The sequence below is a fragment of the Carassius gibelio genome, chromosome B21, assembly GCF_023724105.1.
Source record: "Carassius gibelio isolate Cgi1373 ecotype wild population from Czech Republic chromosome B21, carGib1.2-hapl.c, whole genome shotgun sequence".
Lineage (NCBI taxonomy): Eukaryota > Metazoa > Chordata > Actinopteri > Cypriniformes > Cyprinidae > Carassius > Carassius gibelio.
In genome coordinates, this window is record NC_068416.1 from 26,248,450 (window position 1) to 26,257,332 (window position 8,883).

The window sequence follows — 8,883 nt, forward strand, 5'->3', positions numbered from 1 at the left end:
TCATCAGAAAACAAAGTACATGCATTTCTACTATTATATGACAAATATAAAACTCTTTGGTTAATGTTTCGTGTGTCCACATTTTATCGATATTTATTTTCGCGTCTTCGCTTAAGTGAGGAAAACGGACAGAAACATATTAGTCTTTGTTTCCGCCCGGTTTCGAACCGGGGACCTTTCGCGTGTGAGGCGAACGTGATAACCACTACACTACGGAAACATTAATGACCATTTATATGGGCTGCAGAAATTTTTTACACATTTGTTGGGATATGGCGCCATCAAGTGGCGATTCTATGTCATTGAATAAAGTTATTTATTGGCGTGTCTGACAAGGATGGAATTGTTTTATGTATTCGTTTTTAAATAATAGTAAAAGTAATATTTATAGTTTTTTTTATTATTGTATTTATACAGTATAAGTTCTGTTAATTGAAAAGAATAGTCAATAGTGAAATTCACGTTTGTAACAAATGTCCACAAGGTGTCGCTCAAGATCAACAATTATTTGGACGCTTCATTCATATTTTTTTTTATTCATTGTCATTCATTTGAGAAAACGAAGCAAAAAAAAAATTTTTTTCAGTAAAAAAAAAACGGTCTGAAGTGACATGTAGTGTTGAAGACAAAAATATAGTGCCACTTTTTTTTTTACTACTTTTCCCCTTTAGATGAAATCCGTCGTATCCTTCCAGAGCTTTTTATTTACAGTATAATATAATTATAAGTGTTTCTAGTGAGGAGCTTTGTTTTTGCCCGCAAAACAAAGCAGCGCATCTGCGTTCAGACCTGTTTTTATACAGTCTGTGGTTCAGACGTAGAGTTTGGGTCTCATAGAAACCGCATCGCTTTCATGTGCTGCTCTCTGCCTCGGAGACAGACCGCGTTTCTAATATACTGCGGCCGCAGTCTTTCTCCAGTGCTCAAAAAGATGTTCTCCTCCTCTTTCTGGCTTTCTATTTTGATTCATACCAGAAAAACTCAAAGGCAGGCTGGGCTTTACCTCAAACTCTGGGCCATCTGGAAGCTTGCTGAGTCCTCAACAAACGTTGCATGTAAAGTTGTAATAAATATGATGTTTGCGATGATTAAAATAAATTTGTTCAGCTGATTTGCAAAAAGGCCTAATAGATAATTTGATCCAAACTAACAAAACACGTCAAGCAGTACTTTTTTATTTATGCAAACGTTCTATTTAATCGTTTTCTAAACATATGGTAATGCTTTCGAATGTTCTCGGAACGTTCTAAAAAGAATAGTAACATTTAAAAATGTAAAATTAAATTTAAAATTATGCTTTAAGCAGTCTTTCGCTTTTATCCAAAGCGACTTAAAGTGCATTCAGGCTATCAATATTTACCTATCATGTGTTCCTGGAATCGAACCCCCAATCTTGCGATTGAAAACGAAATGCTCTACCAATTGAGCTACAGGAACACTATAAAAAAAAAAAAATGTAAAAAAAAATGTTAGTTGAACATTTAACTAAAATGTTTCCATAAAAAAAAAAAAAAATTCTGTCAATGAGGATTGGCATGGTCATGTGCATGACAATGTTAATGTTTTTGGGTTAATTCATTTTTTCAGCAGGACAAGTACCCAGACTTGCTTCTGCCACATCCACAACATGCTGCTATGAGTGTGTAAGAAATATTTCTCATGCCCCCATATAGCATACATGAATCACCTCAAAGCAGATCTATACAGATGGAGCTTTGGTGGGAAACTGCAACTGCTACGCCCTAAAGTAATATATTTCAATGCTGAGCAGCGAGCTAATTGGCTCGCTATATAGGAGAGAACCAATCAGCTGTGCCATATGGTAATGATGTCATTAGGTCAGATTGAGTTAGACCGGACTGCGCCATTTAGAGTTTCATGCCAGAACTATGTATTTCCTATAAATAATATTTTTCTTTTAATGTTTTGAGAACATTCTTAGAGACCAAAGGACAGAATGTTACTCAAAGAACGTTTGTTCATAACTTTGAGAGATATTTTTTAGCTGGGGATGATGATGAGATCAAAATAATTAATAAAAGAGAGAGAGAGAGATTACATTTTTGTTTAAAAAATAAATAAGATTTTTTTTTTAACTGATCTTACTTTAATGGACTTACCAAAATAAAAGTCAAATGTTAAAAATGTTGGTTATAATGACAAAAAGTATTAAAAATGCATAATTTAACTTAAATTCTGAGTGGGAAAAAAATGAGTGAAAGTGAAAATCAGCCATGCATTAGAAAATGGGCTGAGAATAGAAATAATAATTTGCCCAGATGAGGACAGGAATCATGTTTGTGCTCTTTTTCTGCTGATTAAGAGAGAATACAAACGTCCTCATCTTACAAATAGCAAAACAGACACTATTTTTAGAATTGGCAGCTCAAAATCAGTAAGAAACACATTGGATTCCATTCAAATAAGATGCAGGGTGGTGTTTTGTGCCATGATGCATGTAGGAAACCATTTCACAGAGTTTTGAAATCTGGTTTATTTTTATTTCTGGAACCAAAGAAACACAAACGTATACACAAACAAAATGCATGGATGTTGAATCAGGGACATGTGTTTTGACATAAGACTAAATCTCAAAAGTAAAGCAAATGCAGTCACATTCAAAGTTTAGAAGTGAAATCTTTTGCAGGGTTCAGGTGGAGTTGTTTCTGTGGTCTCCACCTGTTCTTGGACCACACAGAGCATCCCAGTGTTTGTACCACAGCTCTCCCAGCTGACAGACCTCCACTTCTGCACACAGGTTTTAAGTCCAGCTGAGATGCATGAAATCAAACTAGTGGCTATGTCTGTTTTAGTGTTGCAATATATTATATGCATGCTGTGCACAGTATGCAAATTTGTAAGCACAGAACTTCCACAAAAGTACTGTATACAAAAGTATGCTGCTTGATTAATATATCCCAGAATACAATGCACTTTACCTTGCGTTTCCAATAAGATGATGGATAGCAATCGTGATTGTGACTCATTATTTGATTTGACAGCAAAAAAAAAAAAAAAAAATACATTTTTAAACATTGGATTAAAAATGCAAAACATTTTTTAAAATGAAATTCTGTTTTAATTTATTTTTTTCTTCTGGACCAGTAAACTAATTCAAAAGTCTAAAAGGATACAATTTTACTTTCAGTTCATTCATCATGCTGTAAATGTAAGCTCAATTTGAGCTGATTTCTTAATGTTTGTGGAAGTCTCTTCTGCTCACCAAGGCTGCATTTATTTGATAAAAAAAAAAAAATGTTAACTTTGTGAAATATTATTACAATTAACTGTTTGCTATGTGAATAAATAGTAAAATGTATTTTATTTCTGTGATCAAAGCTGAATCTCCAGCATCATTACTCCAGTCTTCAGTGTCACATGATCTTACAGAAATATGCTTTTCTGAACAGTCTTCTAGTTTCCACTCACAAGCGTCCAAAACCTCCCTCTGTCCCTCATTACTCATCTCTACTATGTTAGTGAAACACGCTTAGACAGTGAAAGTCAAACACGCTCTCTGAAAACAAGACGCTTCTGAAACAGCAGGTACAACAGAGTTAAAGAGCGAAAGGAAACTATTATCTATGAAATCAGCTCAAAGGTCCAAAACATTGCATCAACCTCAAACCCGCATAAAATGTACCAGAAACCGAAGAAACAATGTATGCTCTGTGGGCTTCGGCCCATTGTGACATCATCAGTTGGGGACATTGTGGTCATAAGGACACTGATCTGAAGCAGGGAAGGGCTGGAAGGGAAGATCCCTGTGGGGATAGAGAGATCAGAGAGAACACTTCCTGCATCAACTCATGATAGAAAATATTCAACACCCTCTACTGTTTCACAACATAATGATAACAAATCAGCCACATGGTCCCTTACTCAAGAACACAGTCATTCACACACGAGTGTTACTTACGTATGCTGATTATCAGTGTCACAGACCAATCAGATCCAAATAACACAAGACAAATGTGCATCCAAGTGCTACAAAGAAAAGAGAAACAGAAAAAAAGCAAAAATCTTTTTAACATGTTTTTGTGGATGTCTTGCATGGCACAGCCAAGAAAACTGTCAAAAAAAAATCCACCACAATTGAATAAATTTAATAAATTTAATAAAATTATATTTTTAATTAATTATATTTTATAATGATAATACACTTTAAACAGTGCTTTTAAAAGTGGGTTCTCAAGGTACTTTACACAGGAACATACAAAGCAAAAACAGTTAGAACAATTAAGTAAACACTAACCTAAAAAGTATGGTTTTAGTCAAGTCAAGTCTGCTTTATTGTAAATTCTTCCACATGTAGAGTACATACTGTCACAGTTGGTAAACCGTGATCTCGGGGTGTCTGCACTTTGTGGTGAAATCTGTGTGTTTCGCGTCTGCACTGATTAGCTTGTGGGTGTCTCCGTTAATTGTCATCAGCAACAGCTGTCAGTCATTACTCATCCACTATATATTGGCTTGTCTCACGTCTTGTGTTTGTGATGTCTGTGTTTTCCCCAGAACCTCATCCACTCTTGTCACAGTCACGGGCACTTACCTTCGGCTCTATTCCCTGCAGTTTTTGTGCCATCCTCTCCTGCTGCCTCCTCCCTGCCATCATCTGGATTCCTCACCACCACGGAGTTTCGTCTTCTCAGCCAGAGGTCCTCTGTGATGTGATGTGCACACCCAGAATCTTGGTGCGGCTCACTCTCTCCACAGTCGCACTGTTGATGGTCAGAGGAACGTGCTGAGTGTGCGCTCTACTGAAGTCAACAACAATCTCCTTCGTCTTCTCCACGTTCAGAGAGAGATTGTTAATGAGACCCACCACAGTTGTATCATCTGCAAACTTAATAAAGAAGTTGGAGTTGTGTGTTAAGATTTAGACTTTACAAGTGCATAAATTCTGTGCATGAAAATGCCTTATCCCCTACAGCTCACAAATGTGTTTGTGGAACAGCATAAAGACCAGTTTGGAAGGAGTGCAAGCAATACTTAGGAGAAGCATATAAAGTTAGTTTATGTGCATATGGCAGAAATGTACAGAAAAATAAGACATAATCAAACAGACAATGAACACTATTAACAGCAATTATTGTATGATGCAATCACACTTATAGTAGAAGGTGGTAGTTCTGTATGTTGTTTCAGGGTTAGTGTCAGCTGAGGTCCTCTTCTGAGTGTTTGGCATCAACTCCTCTCAGGTGTTCTGGATCTAGACTGGAGCTTGTGTAGATCACCGTCACCACGGGATTAACAGAGAAACAAATAGAGACATAATTAGCAAAGCCGATGTTCCAAACAAGTCAAAGTAATTAGTTTAAACCAAGTTAAAGAATAATAATGCACATTTGATCAGATACAACTGCAGACCAAGATTATGAGATGCATTATTTGAAGCCAAAGAGATGTGTTTTTAATCTAGATTTAAACATTATCAGGAAGGCTATTCCAGAGTTTGGGAGCCAAATGTGAAAAACCTCCTTTAGTGAACTTTTCTATCATAGGAACTACCAAAAATCCAGCGTTTTGTGACCTTAGGGAGCGTGATGGATTGTACCGTGGTAGAAGGCTAGTTAGGTACGCAGGAGGTAAACCATGTAGGGCCTTACAGGTAAGTAATAATTATTTGTAACTGATACTTAATAGGTATCCAGTGCAGAGACTGCAAAATTGGGGTAATATGATCATATTTTCTTGACCTGGTAAGGACTCTAGCTGCTGTATTTTGCACTACCTGTAGCTTGTTTATTGAAGAAGCAGGACAACCACCTAGAAGTGCATTACAATAGTCTAGGCTAGAGGTCATGAATGCATGAACTAGCTTTTCTGCATCAGAAACAGATAACATGTTTCGTAGCTTGGCAATGTTTCTAAGATGGAAGAATGCAGTTTTTGTAACATGGGAAACATGGTTTTCTAAAGACAATTTCCTGTCTAATATAACACCAATATTTCTGACTGTAGAGGAAGTAACAGTACATCCGTCTAGTTGCAAATTGTAATCTATGAGATTCTGTGTACTGTTTTTGGTCCAATAATTAATATCTCTATTTTATGTGAATTAAATAAAAGAAAATTATTTGTCATCCAATCTTTTACATTTTTAACACATTGTAAGCTTAGATAATTTAGAAGTTTCATCTGATCTCGTTGAGATATATAGTTGAGTATCATCAGCATAACCGTGGAAACTAATCCAATATTTTCTAATAATATTACCAAGGGGCAACGTGTATATTGAAAATAGCAGAGGACCTGGGACAAATCCTTGTGGCACTCTATATTTTACTGGTGATAAATGAGAGGACTCCCCATTCAAATAAACAAAATGGTAGCGATCGGACAGGTAGGATCTAAACCATCTTAGAGCCTGCCCTTGAATACCTGTATAGTTTTGTAATCGATCTATGAGTATGTCATGATCTATGGTGTCGAACGCAGCACTAAGACCAAGTAAAGTCATTTGTAATTTTAACAAGTGCAGTTTCTGTGATGTGGTGGGGCCTGAAACCTGTCTGAAAATCTTCATACAGTTTTTGCAGGAAGGAGCTCAACTGAGCAGAAACAACTTTTTCTAAAATTTTAGACATAAATGGAACGATTTTAAATGGGCCTAAAATTTGCCAGTTCACTAGGATCTAATTGTGGTTTCTTAATAAGAGGCTTAATAACCGCCAGCTTGAATGGTTTTGGGACATGATCTAAAGTTAATGACGAGTTAATAATATTGACAAGCAGTTCTTCCGCTATGGGTAACAACTCTTTCATTAAATTAGTGGGTACGGGTTGTAATAAACATGTTACTGGTTTAGATGCAGTGATAAGTTTATTTAGCTCTTCCTGTCCTATAGTTGTAAAGACGGTAACGCTGCGACATATAGTTAATATCAGTAATATGCAACATGCACGATACAAGGAAATGGTCAGTAACGTCATCACTTGGAGGTACAATATTTATATCAATAAGATCAATTCCATGCAATATAATTAAATCTAGTGTATGATAAAAACGATGAGTGGGCCCAGTGACATTTTGCTTGACTCCAAAAGAGTTTATTAGGTCAGTAAACGCAAGTCCTAATGCATCATTTCTATAATTATCATGTGAATGCACAGTACACAGTAGCCAGAGCAAGAGATACAATAGATTTCTTTTGCATATCTGACAGTGTAACACTAAGCAGAAGTATTCTGAATGTGTTTAAACCTGTATCCTGTTTTCTGGGTAACATTGAGAATATCACTATATATTGTTGCAACACTTCCCCCACGACCAGACGGGGCTCATGCTTATAACAGTAGTTTGGTGTCGACTCATTTAGACTAAAATAATCATTTAGCTTTAGCCAAGTTTTAGTCAAGCAGACTATATCAAAACTATTATCTGTGATCATTGCATTTACAATCACTGATTTGGGTGTAAGTGATCTAATGTTTATGAACCCAAACCTTAAAAAAAAAGTTTGTTCATTTATTTGACTTTTTCAGGTTCAATCATGATCAGATTTTTTTTCTAGATTCTACATTAAAGTTAACAGATGCAGTCTTTATAGATTGGAAAGCTCAAGTGCTTCTATAATATAAGCCGGTAGAACAAAAGCCATCATAGCCGTTATTTGAGAATTGAAATAACAGATGAATGCAGGAGGTACAAAGCAAATGTAAAGTGGAGGTGTGCTGCTTAAATGTTGTGTTTATGTGATAATATTTGTCTGTGTTAAGATGGTTACAAGGCTGTCATTTGTTTTATGTTTAAAACATTATGTATGATAAAAATACAATTATATATAAAATATTTAAAATAAATAAATAAATGCTTTGTTTTAAAAATGTGTGATTTAAAAAATATTTATAGTATGAAATTATTTTTGAGTAATACACATTTTTAATTATAAACAAATTATACTTTATACATCTGCTATTATACAGTAATAATAGATTATTTGAAAACAAAATAAACAAACCTTGTTAAAATCAATATAAAATAATGTATAATAAAATATTTAAAAATACCATGAATTAATAAATACATTTAATCAATCAATAAAATTAATTATAAATATATATATTTTTTTTATAAATAAATAATAATAAAATAAAATGTTAAAAATAATAAAATAGGCATAATAAAATACATATTAAAGGGGGGGGGGTGAAATGCTCGTTTTCACTCAATATCCTGTTAATCTTGAGTACCTATAGAGTAGTACTGCATCCTTCATAACTCCAAAAAGTCTTTAGTTTTATTATATTCATAAGAGAAAGATAGTCTCTACCGATTTTTCCCAGAAAAACATGACCGGCTGGAGGCGTGAAGTGTGGGCGGAGCTAAAGAATCACGAGCGCGAGTATAGGCTTTTGCGTTGAGAGCGTTTGGAAGCTGTGACATTACCGTGAAGAAAAAACTATCCAAAACAAACCATGGCTAACAGTCAGATTCAGCGTGTATTTATCAGATCCAGAGGCTGAAATTTAACAAGAGCAGCATCAGCAACGACGTCTCTATGTGGTATGTACTGAAACTGTATATATTTGCTTAGCGGTTTTGGAAAATGACTAAGTTCCACTTTGTCGTCTTTTTTAATTTTTTTAAACCTGTACATGTGAAAGTGCAGTTTGCATTGCATGTTGTTTACTTGATGTGCTTACGCGCCGATAGCTAAGTTAACAACACAGAGATATTTTAAGCAGTTTTACTCACCGCCTGCGGTTCCAACACACGATTGTGACCCTTTTTCGTTGGGACTGCATTATCCTTAAGAAATAAACGATGTGCAAATTCGGCGTCAAACTGGACCTTGTTTGTAAAGCAGGCATCTTCGAAATGCAGGGACAAACAAAAACACTTGCACAACTCCGTTGATGCTCTGTAAAATAAACTCC

At 35.3% G+C, this 8,883-nt stretch overlaps 1 long non-coding RNA gene and 1 other non-coding gene across 3 annotated transcripts; both read right to left on the reverse strand.

Annotated features, from left to right (window-relative positions):
- Positions 1 to 147: 147 nt before the first annotated feature.
- trnav-cac (transfer RNA valine (anticodon CAC)) lies at positions 148 to 220 on the reverse strand. Its single transcript has one exon. It is a non-coding gene; the product is annotated as a tRNA-Val (tRNA).
- A 2,266-nt stretch (positions 221 to 2,486) lies between these two features.
- LOC127985486 (uncharacterized) lies at positions 2,487 to 7,896 on the reverse strand. 2 transcript variants are annotated; one of them, XR_008160667.1, is made up of 4 exons: positions 5,110 to 7,896; positions 4,553 to 4,846; positions 3,920 to 3,987; positions 2,487 to 3,764 (listed from the first exon to the last, which is right to left on the reverse strand). It is a non-coding gene; the product is annotated as an uncharacterized LOC127985486 (long non-coding RNA). The 2 variants fall into 2 exon arrangements; XR_008160666.1 differs by having other exon boundaries at positions 4,553 to 7,839.
- Positions 7,897 to 8,883: the final 987 nt, after the last annotated feature.